Here is a 13,135-nt window from a genome sequence, read left to right as displayed (position 1 = left end):
TAGGAGAGTTGAAAGGAAACACTACCTGAGCATGAAGACCATCAGCTGAGGAGTCAGAGAGGTGCCACCGGAGACTTAGGCTGGGTTCATGATGCTGGTATGCACGCCCTCGAGTTTGTCTCTGAGGATCCACTCCAATGCAGTCCATCACCTCAGTCCGTGTGTGAATCTGGACCTTTGCAGCTCTGTTGCCTGCCTAACCCACACATTACTTTCAGCACAACATGGTCTCTGTAAATTGAGACCATGCAGATGGACACCACTGAACCCCAGAGTCCCAGCCTGCAATGAGACAGACCTCTAGAAACCACTGTTAATGACCTTAACTCTTCCTTGCATCAGGCACCATACACCTTGAACAGGGACAGGACTCACTGTTATCCTGAAACCAGAAACCAAAACTTGGGTGGAATTTCGCAGCCAGTAACATGATGTCCCTGTCCTCCGTGCCTTCCCACCCAGGCTGCACTCTCAGGGCTTGCTTATCTCAACAAAACTTGCTGACAGTGTGCTGGTACGGGACTCTGTAGGTAGGTAACATCTATAATATGAATTCCTAAACAGAGTCATGAACAAACAAGCTATTGACTCCATTCTCTCAAAAAAGAAATGTTGCTTTCTGCCATACTGTAACAAACACAGGTAGGCTCAGTGGGGAATGCACCTCGAGGGGTGTCCAGAGAGGATACTAGAGGTGATGCTCAGAGCTCAGTGGAGTCATGCCTTTGCTTTCAGTGGAGGTCAGATGCCACCATGTTTCAAATCTGTCTGCAAAAGCAAAACTGCTGCAGCAGGAAACCTACAGAATTTGTTAAGTGCTTTGGGAGCTGAGATGATTGGGGTGGGCATCCTCAAAGTCAAAGAACTCAGGGTGACTTGCACACCCTCACCTTGCACCACCCTGAGCTACCCCGCACACAAAACGCCATGCCGCCTGCCTCTCATGCAAGGTTGTATCACATGGTGTCAAAGAGCTGCGTCGGTGGGAGAGTTAGGTACTCAGAAGCTGGAAACGCCTGATCCAAGCTTATCTGGGCAGCCATAACTCTGCTCCCTATGCAGTCTTTTTGGGAAACGCAGGGATTCAGGTTACTAAAGGCTGTATCAAAGCACATGTGTGAGATTACAGTGGCAACTATAAATCTGGCATTTCTTAACATTTGAACGCTTGACTTCACCTACAAAAATTTAAACAGTTTCCTAAGTTTCCTTTGGGGTAGGGGGAGCCAAATTTAATAAGTAAAAGCCACAGTGTGCCAGAAGCTCATCTCACAAGCAATGCATGAACACCAACTGGCCTCCACTGGCACCCCTCATACCACTAGCTCCCTAGGACACAACTGCTATCGCCCAGAGGAGGCAGGATGCTGTGTTCAGGCTCTTTGTTGTGATCCAGTTCCAGCTGATGGACCCCAGAGGAGACAGAGGACCCCCAAGGGTACCAAGGTCAAAAACAGGATTGTAAAGGAAAGGGCTGGGTACACCAAACTGCAAAAGACGGAGAGGGATGCTCGAAAGACCCTTTAATGCCTAAGATACATACACTCCTTTTCTCCCCCACACAGCAATTACTACCAAGCATGGAAGCCTAAGGCGAATAATTGCCCAATTTGCAATGATTTTACATGAGATTTGGGCACTTCCCTCCTCCACCTCCTTTGAACATTCACCCTTGCACCTGGCCCCTGGCAGGACCAGAGCAGTTATGTTATCCTGCGAGATTACCAGCTGCCTCTGGCTCCTTCCTGCTCTGCCTCTGCTCTCCCCTCTCGCCCCTTCGTCGCAGCCTGCTGCTGCTCTCCGTCGCAGGTGAGAGGCTGTGTGAACAACAGGGAGCAAGCTTGGGACAATTATTTTAAACCCATTAAGGGAGTCACCTAGAGTTTTATGGTGCTCTGGTTTTAAAGCTCAGGAGAGCCTGCATTTGATGTGGGATATACAGCCTGCAGGCATCGTTTCACAAAGCGTTCACCTTTTACCCCACGCTGCCATGCCAGTTGCCAGTTATCTCGCTTCGCTTTGATGTCTCCCACGCTAACACCGACAACACTGGTGGAAGAAATCTCAAGAGATACTTCATTACGAAAACAAGACCCAGAGATACAGCCGATGTCTTAAGATTGTAAACATCCTAAGGCGAATGGGGAAATTTTCCAACTTCAAGGGCTCTTTGGCTTTTCTACTTTTCAACTCGCCAATTTCATCCGGGAGCAATTTGCAGCAATGCTAATTGTACGTTTTCCCTGAGCTGGGCAAAGTTATAGGCCAATTATTTCTCCTCCGCCCCCTGTGCTGCTTGTGGACTGCTGAAAAAAGTATGAAGGAAGAAACAAAATCTTCCTGACCAAGAAACAAATTAGCATCATTCCCTAAAGTCAATGAAAAAAAAATTATCAAAATATAAGCAAGAAAAAGCAGGGTAGAAGAAGTTTTATGTTGCCATTGGTTGCTGCAGGAGAAGAGTTAAGATGATGCAAAACACTTCAGGAGATGAGGAGACATGAGGGGACTTTGCAGCAAAGCCACATATGCATTCTCTGTGTTATGAAAAATACAGAGTATCTACATGCAAGCTAGCTGCTGCAGAAACACAGGGATTTGTTCGGTTCTCTGTAGCCTGCTCTTTCAGAGGTAATTGTGTCTGCTGCCTTTATAATCCTAAAATGTTGATACCCTTACAATTTAACTTTCAGTTTAGAAATTATATTTGTTCTGAGTAGCAAGAATACAGTTTTACAGTTTGGAAAGTCTTCATTTTCACATCTTAGAATCCTTCAGGACACAAAAGAGTGTCCCATCTTCAGAGAAGATCCAATCTGCAAAATGCAGGTGTTCTTGCAGGATTAGCTAGGTTACCCACTCCCTTTCAAAGCTTTAAATTTGAGGAAGATAATCCCGGCGTTTTGCACAAAACTGGGAAACCAACTCCTTTCAGAGAGAAATCCAGGTGTGCTGTAAGTGAAGATCCAGAATTTGAATCATTACAGCTAAGTGATGGAGAAGGGAGAAAGAAGTATGAACATCTCATAGGTCCACCATAAAATTTGTGCTGGTGCCTCCCAAATCTGTGTCCTGTACTACTCTGATTTGCAACCAAAACCAGGCTAATGGACTTTTACAACTGACATAGAAATATAGTCCAGATTGTCCTATGGTCAGCCAGAGCGTGGTTTTTGCAAGGCCAGCTGAGTTGAAAATGTAAGGAAAACATATGGTATATGCTGTTATGCAGAGACAGTAAGTACCTCGGTCTCCTTCCCCACATTGTCCCCAAACATTCCTAACTCCCATCACATTGCACCGTGATTGTCTAGGGAATAGAAAAAGACATGCAGAGCCCTGTTTGCACTACAGACACAAACTACTTACTGGAAAGCAATGCCACCGGACACAAACAGCATGTGGTTATAGTGACAGGCAAAGAAACTCCGCACAACAGTGCTAAAGAAAAATGGTAGTAGAATATAATAAGAATATTATAATAAATACTAATATGTTCCATATTAATTAATATGGCACATAGCTAACACAAAGCCAACAGCTTCTCCATTCCCCGAACTCACACTCATTGGCTACAGCCTCTGGCACTTTTAAACCTCAAATCCAGATGCCAAGTTAATAAGCCTTTCCCAGACACGAACAGTTTCAAAGACTAAGCTTCACCACCAAATTCCCCAAGGTTTTTCTTATAGAGAAGGACTTGACCACAGCAGCTCCCTAAAGCTACTCACCTATGGCAGGGCAACCCATCCTGTTTCTGCTGAGTCACCTGTTGCTACCAAGCTCAAACCTACAAAGAGGCCAGGCTCCTTCTCTCAGAACGGAGACTCATTGTCTCTCAGGGACGAATTTCTTTCACCTTCTCCTTCCCAAGGAAGGCAGACAGAAACCTTTTGCACTGGGAGAGTGTTTATACTGCACCTAGGCATGATATATGGAAGGAGGAGCAACCAGTTCTAGTACAGTTGTGCAAAGACCTAATAGTCAGGAAAAGGCTGAAATTCCTGTGCTATAAACAAACAGCACCAGGCAGACACAAATTTTCTTGAGAAAAGCAAGCCTAACATCTACACATCACATCTGAATAGAAAGCATTCTGTGTTTTCTTCCATATGGAGAAAGCAACTGATTTTGCCTATAAGTCAGTGTCAGATTCTACATTAGCAGCTGAAAATACATGGATCTGCTAAGCAGTACCATCCTATCATAATAATATTAAAAATGGTGTCAGTACATGGATAGTAAAAGCAAATCCTACTGCAGAGGGAAAGAACATCATGAATACATCCCTGAATTTGTGGCCACCAGTCACAGCTGAGAGATGGCTGAAAGACATGACCTCCGCATCATGTTACAAGAGAGATTTTTACGCTTGGATAAAACCTAGATGGCCAGGTTTCACTAGAGGCCTAACTTTTAAGTAATTAAACTGAGGTGATTTGAATCTTAGCCAAACTGAGGTGCCCAAGGTCACAAAGCAGGTTAGCATGCTAGGTCTCAGTGAATTCAAGGTATATTCTGATGCCAGACCATGACCTCAGAGGGACTAGGAGAACTCTTGAGACCAAAGTGCCATCAAGACCTCTGAGAGGTCATGCTTGTTCGCAATACCAAACACCACCATCAACGTCATGGCTTCTTGCTCCTTTTTAATGCTTTGTTGACTATTACTTGGGCCCCAGCAAAAGCTTTCTCTTAGAGGAAGGGAGTATGTGCGCCTCCCAAAAGTATTTTCAGTGGGAAAACCCATCCAGATGAAAAATCAGATTTTCCATCTACATCAGTGCAACCTTGTTGAATCCAGTAGTGCTACACCGACATGTATCTCATGCCCAGGTAATTCCTTGGGATTTCCATTAAGTCCACAAATCAGATGCTTCTCTGCTGTGATGACTCATTACAAAAAAGCGGCAGCCAGCCAGGTTCAGAGAAATTACTTGGAGGTGAAAAGCCCCTTAACCTACTTTGAAAACTCCACAGCCCTAAACTGCACCATCTGAGATACAATATTTACATGCAGCTTATAGATCACAATGAAAGCAAGTAGGCCAAAGACCTATCAGCTCTTTTATGTATACTTGGAAAGGTTACAAGACAGCAATTCATTTCCCTGGGACCTTTTACTTTCCTATAAATTCCAAGAGCCACATTTAAAAGTGAATTGGCAGATGAGTTTTTTTATTGTAAGGAAATTTGTTTTGCTTCAGCAATAGGCAAACATCTTTAGCCATTAGCAATGAAAGAGAGGGTAGATTTCCACCAAAGCCAGCCTTAGTAGGCTAGCAGTATCTTCACACACAAAGAAAAGTTGGATTGTGTGGTAAACTACAGGGAAGTTCTGCAGAAAGCTGAATAACAGTTTTTGTCCGGAAACCCAAAAGTGCAGGCACTTTTGGAAGGCTATGGAATGTGTTACAAGTTGTACTCCTCCCAGCAGAACCTCAAAAGCCTTGGCTTGTTCTGCTCTTTTAAATTCAGAACTTGACAGCTATTTAACCAGAACCACAAGCATTAGAGGTAGAAGAGGCCTAGGGATTATCTAATCTATTCCATGACTTGAACAGAGAACAGCAACATTAAAACTGTGCTGCAAAAGTGATGGGAAAACGCCTGCAGAAGAAAGAATCAGCAAAAGCAGTGCTGGAAGTCCAAGGAAGAACATTCCCCTTGGCTTTCAACATGTTAATTAATCTTTTAGCTTGCGTAGTTGCTATGGCAGTGCTCTTGACCAGAAGGATGATGGCACTGCCCACACATGAAGAATTAATCTTTCCAAGTGGCGTTAACCCACTCAGCAGGTTCCCAGCTGGGGAAAAAAAGGCAATGGAATTCATCCACTACCAAAACACGCATCTTTTATACTTTTATAGCAATGTTGCTTTGAGTCCTAAGAAACAAACTCTCCATAAATCACATCATAAATATATCCAGAGTGATGGTTTACAGGAAAGCTCAGCAATGTCAAGGGTGGGTTTATTTTGGTGATAATCCAGCTTAAAAAAAAAAAAAAAAGGCAGTTTTCTTCTGATGCTGGAGGTAGGACAGTTTATTGTGTGTGGATTAAAAGCCTTGCTCACAGTTTAAGTATTTGAAGCTCTATCAGCCACTGGCAACTGAATTCCACCATCACCCCCTCCTTGTTTTATTGCTATTAATATTTGTGCTTTGCAGGCCTGCTGTAAAAAGGATTGTGGTTTGCTGAACTTTTCACCCTACTTCTTCCACAGGGTTGGGAGCATGTGGAGGGACAGCTCAGTGAAGTTACTCATGTACCAGTTAAGAAGAGGTGGTGATCTAGGTCTTGACCCGTGGCTGAGTCTTCTGAATGATGGCTTAAAGACAGCAGTCTCTTTCTCCACTGGGGCAGGTAGCAGGAAGGTTAAACAACATAGGAAGAAGTCCAATCCTGACAGATCTTAACACTCTAAGGGTACAACACATACAGGATATCCCTCCAGGATATCTTTAAGGAGAGTGACCCTCTCTCAGCTGACATAAAGACCTCTTCAGATGTATTGTCCTGGGACCACAGACAAGAAAAGCCATGAAATCAGATAACAGATAATAGCAACAGGAGATAGAGTGAGATCAAGTGAAGATTCACACACAGTTCAAATTCCATTCAACTTCTGACTGCCCTCAGCAACAGCTGTCAGCAACTAGTGGACACAGGAAGTCCATGCCACCAGTGGTGCCACCAGCTTAGAGCGTCCCCAGTGTCTTCCTTCCTGGATACACATGCAATATACCGATAAAATCTCATCTCGTTTAGTCGGTTTAAGTCGTTAGTGGCCTGAAGCAGATTTTTTCCCCATGCAGGATCTCCTGAACTCATAGATGACCTCAATGCCAGAGGTTGAAAATCCCTCACCTGCACAGTACTCTTCCCACTCATCAGAGTAACATGCACATCAATGCAAGAGTAAGCCTTTTGGCACAAGAGACATTTAATTCAGACTGGTCCCACCCACAATTCCCAAGTTAAAATCCAAGGTCTTCTGCAGCCATTTACACTGGACTGCAAGAAAATTCAGTTCTTCTGTGTATTATGCCTCTCTGATGGGAACTTTTGTACCTCAGCACAATGTCAGCTTTGACACGTCTCCTTGAAGGACTCAGCACCTTTCCTTGGATGTCCCACCGGCTCCCACCAACATCTCTTTGGGAACAGGAAGACTTAAGTCCATTCTGGAAGGCCATTAAGGCAATTTCAAACTTGTCTGCTTCACTCCCATTCCTCAGATCTTCAAAGAGGGACTGCAGCTTTGCTTTCAAAGCAGCTTTTGGGTATGGGGAAACACACTAGTCAGGTCGCAGAGCGCAGCTTGGTTGAGACCACACATTGCAGCAAAAAGGCAGCCCATCGCTGAAGCTTGCGGTGCCGCTGCAGTGGCCCAAAATCTGGATCTGGAGGCTTTGGCTTTAACATCTGCACTAAATACACAGTGAACCAATGCTTTCACGCACAGAAAAATCTGCAAGCAGATGGCTACCACCTCTGGAGTGTTCGGCAGTCCTTCCTCTGGTCTCGACTTTGCGTGCCACTGTCCTTATCGAAAGGAGTAATGACACACATCCCCAGCTGGAACGCAGGCTGTGTTGGCATCCAGCAGCCCAGATGCTTTCCTGAACTCTCCCCATCCCTTTACTCTGCAAGACTGCTGGGAAGATCAGGAGCAGATTTCTCCTGAGATTTCTGGCACTCCTCCTTCCAACCATGGCCGGCAACTCCAAGAGAAATGCTTCTCTTTTATGTTTTGGCACTTCCAGTGTTGGCAGGAGGGAGGAGGGAGGAAAACAAACCTGAGGCTCCCAGAAACTCCATAAACAAACAAAGATTTTTTTTCAATGTGGTTCTGAAGAGAGCCAGAGATCTGGGAAGCAGAAGGAGAAGGGAGGATTATAGCCGCAGCTTCAGCGAGTGTTTCTCCAAAACACGGACCAAAACTGAGCCTGCACCTCTCCTGCACATTACACCATCATGACATCCAGCTTGGACGTCAAAGTGCTTTAATTGTGAGGGAGAGATCCCTTGCAAAGTGCACTAATCATGCTCACTTGACAGTCTGCCTTGCCTGAGGCCATTAGACAGTGCTGGTAGGGTGAGAAAACCTGCTGCTTCAGCCACAAGCATGATGGATAGACTTGGGTACATCAGAGCAGATCAGGCAAGTGTGTGGAGGCACATCCAATGTCTTATTTTTTCTCCTACCCCTCTACATATTGAGGCGGTCCAGACAATAGCTGCTCTTTGCTGAGCGTGTTAATTAAGTCCCTGAGCCCATTGGGTGGCATAAGGAGAGTCCGTTCTCCTCCATCTGCCTGTTACACAGAGGCTGTAAGACAGAGAAGAATCAACTCAGAATAGGATGAAGGCTGAGTTTGGGAAGCCACTCAGCTGCTGGTAAGGCAGGGGAAGCAGATGAGAGAGCTGATAGGAAACCTTTCTTTGTGAGAGCACTAGTACCTGTGGTGAGGCAGGTTTTCCCAGCTGGAAGCTCTAAGCAGACTTGCAAGCTACTACTGTTCAGGAAGAAACTGTTTAATAAGACAGTTTCCTTCTCTCTTTCCTCCTAAAAGCTGCTGGGATTGTTGCTATTGGTAGAGCCTCCTCACTGCCCTTACTCAGGCTCCTGCCACTTTGAAACCACCCTAATAGCATATTCTTCTGGGGACTATGGTTTGATTTTGACTAGGGTTATCCTCCTCAGGGGGTGCAGCCTGGTTTTACTCACAGATTAATTAATGCCATGCTCACATGCATCCAGCAGCACGGCTTTTGCAAGCTGTACTGATGAGCACCTGCTGACTTTAACCCTAATCCTAACCCTGATGATAGTATTTTACTGTCTTACAAATCCAATTAAACTGATTCACCATTACATACTGTGCACACTTAAGTACTTGAGCTTACATACATACAATTTCTTTTTTCCCTGGAAACGGTCATACCTGATAGATCCAGTTGTTAAAAGATTATGTGTTTGCCATATTGATTTAAGTAAGAGTAAGGTCAGGAATCACGACGTCAAACACACTGGTTTAGTAAAACCTGCCTCCTGGCCAAGTGTGCTGTTTGGCTGTGGAGTCACTACTAGACAGATGTGAACTGAAAAAAAGCCAGTTGGTCAGATAACAAGAGCTCAGCTCTGAATCCCATCATTAATGAACAAAGTCAGTCATGAATGAGTCACTTCTACCTCTCTGGCTTAGCTTCCCAACTAATAAAAATTAATAACCTTTACTTTTCTTTTTTTTTAATTTATCTACTTTGCTGTGATGCTCTGCAGACTGATTAATGAGGTGCTTTTCTGTGAAACAAGGCAAAACAATGTTGGTCCTGGGAACAGTCTTGTGGAGATGCTGCTGAAGAAGTGCATATTGTCAGGGGTGACACAGCAGAGAGGCCAGAGATTCAATTCACTGCTCTGCAGCCTCAGGGCATTATATTGCTGCTTCCCACCCAGTAATTTTCCGCTTTTGGACTGATTTTATATTTAAAGAAAAAAAGGTAGGGATTCTTCAGAAAGGCCTCTCTTTCAATGTAATGAAAGACTGTTTAATAAGATGAACTCTATAAGGGCTATTCTCTCCCTTGAAAGCTCTGAGAAGTACAGCTTGCTGCTACATTATTTAGGTATGCATTTTTCCAGGAAATGGATGCATTTGTTTATATGTATGTATAGATTCATTTTAACATTGGCTTCTTTCTGCTCTGACTCCAGCTCAACAGCTCAATTGCTCTTGGAAACAGTTCACACAACTGCACAAAGGGAATATTGCGAACTTCCGTGAGAGCTTCACACGACCGATGGGGCTTGCTGTAGGAAGGGAAAGCACACATGTACCCAGCCTTCTGAAGGTTCGGCCGTGTTTTCTGAGACACAGGACTGGATCCTGGTATAAATTAACATTTTCCATTCCCAGATGTTCGTTCCGCCTTGTTGCGACACCTCTTACCTAGTTTCAGGCTGACCTTGTGCTGGGCTTGAGACTGTTCACGAGTTTTTTAGTCATTGTTAAGAACAAGGAAAAAGAAACAAACATCTGGTTAGCAGAGCTGCCAAGTGCGCATTCCTTCGTTGTTTTTCAACCTTTCAATCCCTTTGTTTTCAGCCTGAAATTCCACTTGATAAATGCAAGGAGAGCCACGGGGCACTGATTAGATGCAATTCCGGTCCTGACCCACGCCACTGCTCTACCAGCATTGCCTCAGTAGAAGCACCACTCACATCCACAGACCCCAGACCAGGAGTAAGGGCCTTGTGAATCTGTGCCAACTGTGTTTACGTATGGGGGCCTGATCCTACTCCCACTGAGGTCAATGGGAGCTTTGCCACCAACTTCAATGGGAACAGGATGGGGCTTTAGTGTTGTTACTGCACTGAAATGGTGTTCAAGCCCATCCTCTGCCAAGATGCGGGCTTCTCAGTTTCTATAGCTGTAGTGTGCTTTTTTTTTTTAATTGGAAACAATAACTTTATTGAATCTTGGCCTGCAGTGCTGGCACAGCCTGACCAGACCAGGTGGGGTTGTTCCAACAAAGGCTTGTGAAAACTCAAACACGAGAGAAGCCACGGCTTCACCTTCTTTACCTTGGCTGCGCGAGATTCAGCCTGCCGCACCTCCGCGCGGGTGCATCCTCCTGGACCTCAACTCCTCAAGCCTGCATGAACTCAGACCTGGGTCCATCCTCCTCAGTGACTGGCACTTCTCTACAGCTCCTAAATTAAGGAAAGGAGCTGCCTTAGATTTAATCTGTCAGTAGAAAGACCTCTCCAGGGGTTGATTCAGACCTTGATGAGACTGCACCACCTTCTAGAGGCACCTGTCTCTTGTGGGAGCCTGCTAAAGGGAAGCTAAAATTTTAGTTGAAGGCAGGAAACCAGGATCAAGAGCTCAGTGTGAAAAGCAGCTTTGAATCCCTTCAGAGAGATAGGCTAGGGAAAAGGTAAGGCACAAAAGGAGCTGTAAGTTCTCAGCCAACGTGATGTCTTAGCAAGGCATTGCATTAGCTGTAGCTCGGAATAGCAAGCATCTGAATCTTTTAAAAACTTCCCTCTGTTTTTTATTTACGTGTGAATGAGTCTGTATCCCTGAAAACCAGATTTGAAGATCATTAATCTGAGACAAGAAAGCGCCAGATTTATACAATGCTGTCCCACCCAGTTGTCAGTCCTTACCAACCCCAACCTACGCAACCACTGACGCTGTGAAGCGGGATTATACCAGACTGGAAAGCCTCACTTTTCCATCAGAGATGCCAAATCTGCGGTGTGGCTTGATGATCCAAGTTGACACCGGCCATGAGAACAATTCCACTTCCTCCCCGCTGGTCACTTCCATAAATGCCAAGTTTTGGGCAACACAATGTACGGCATTTCCAGCAAACCGCTCGATGATCTCATTTGCATTACCAGTTTGGTTTTTTTTAAATTGCTTTTTCTTTCAGCCATACATTTTAGATTAAAAATTAATAGTCATGCAATCTCTCAGGAAACTGGGCTTTCAAAATTGGGATGTGAAGAAGCATGGTCCGGTGGAGATTTCAGACAGACAGACTTTACAGCCCTGCAGCCACTTGTTACATACCCATTTGCATTAAGATTACCGTAAGCTCCTGACCCCTGCTCTCCCATCACAAGTCATTTTTTTTAACCCAATGCCTTTCCAAGGTTTCCCTCATTCAAGGGAACTACAAACCAAACAGCCAGATATTAATTTCAGTTGTGAATTTACAGTCCTCATTGAGATTTGTTTCTGATTTAAAGTGATTTCTGAGTGAGGAAATTACAGCCCAAAAGAGAGCTATTGGCTGCCCAGTTCCTACACATGGGCGGTCTGAACATTATCAGTGAAGTTGCTTAGAGAACTTCCAATCTCATCTCTCAGAAGAAAAGGGATTTTAGGTGAGCTTGAGAATATAGATGCAGAAGGACCTTGGCATACAGGACTTGTCCTGGACTTTCATGAGCCTAGATGGCCATGCCCTTTTATCAGCTGGAAGGAGGAATGATGCCCCTCACAGTGGGAAGTTACACAATATTTGTATCAAGAAATCTGGATAAGTATGGTAGAGATTACAGGGAAGTTCAGCTTTGTGGAAAGAAAATTGTTAACACTTTCCTGAGCTTTCTACTAGTTCCATCTATTGAGTCCTACCTATTTCAGGCTTAACAGCCTCTGCAAACCAGCAAAACACCCCCATAAAATCTTTAATAAAGAAAATGTTTTGGGAAGCCAATTTGACCAGGCCTCCTCCAAATGAAGGAACTACATTCAAGCTTTGGAAATTCTTCCTCTGTGCTGTACAGATGCCCTCTCACTGACCCATAACTTCATTTAACTCTCCTCAAGAGGAAGAAAGGAATCCCTGCTAAAATTATTAGCTTTCACAAAGAATATTTTCTTTGAGAAAATGGCCAGCACACGTGCTTTGCTTTCTCAAAGGACTCCCATGCATGCAGCACAAACTCTGTATTCCTACAGCTAGGAACTGGTTTTTTTTCCCCCAAAATGCAAACACATATCAGTACCCTGCAATATTCTTGTCTCTGCTGTTGCACCTGAGGTGCCACAGAGCTCAGCATTTAGACCTCCATTGGTTTTCATCCTGTCTCTCTCAGCTGCTTCAGAGGCTCCATATCTCTTGGTCCCATATCCCACTTCCCTCAAACTGCCTTTGCTTCTGCAAAATACCTGTCCGTAGGTGCAAAGCATATGGAGTTTGCCAGGTAGCAAAGATGTCCAACAGCTTTAATCCCCTTTCCTTCAGCTGCCTGCCCACCCCCAAAAGAATTGTCATAAAGTGGGAGATTTAGACCTGGAATGGGGTCCAGAGTCATTAGCTGGAACCCCACCACAGCCTCGTAAGATATCTGCCCTAGATTTTAGAGGGGAAAACCAAACCAGAATGAGTTTACGCAACATATAATTGAGCACAGTTATTCTCAAAGGTGAGGAGGAAAAGATTTGCGCTGTCCTCTGAGCATCCATCCAGGGCCGTATGTCTCCGGACTACACCTAATGTGATCTTGGTCAGCTTTTTGGTCATATTTCGTGCATGTAGCTGGAGGAGTTTCCCCCTCATGGAGGTTTGCTAACCATAAGGGTTGCAAAGAGTGCAGAAATATTA

The sequence above is a fragment of the Eurypyga helias genome, unplaced genomic scaffold (assembly GCF_000690775.1).
Source record: "Eurypyga helias isolate BGI_N326 unplaced genomic scaffold, ASM69077v1 scaffold767, whole genome shotgun sequence".
Taxonomy (NCBI): domain Eukaryota; kingdom Metazoa; phylum Chordata; class Aves; order Eurypygiformes; family Eurypygidae; genus Eurypyga; species Eurypyga helias.
Note: the sequence above shows the minus strand (reverse complement) of the source record.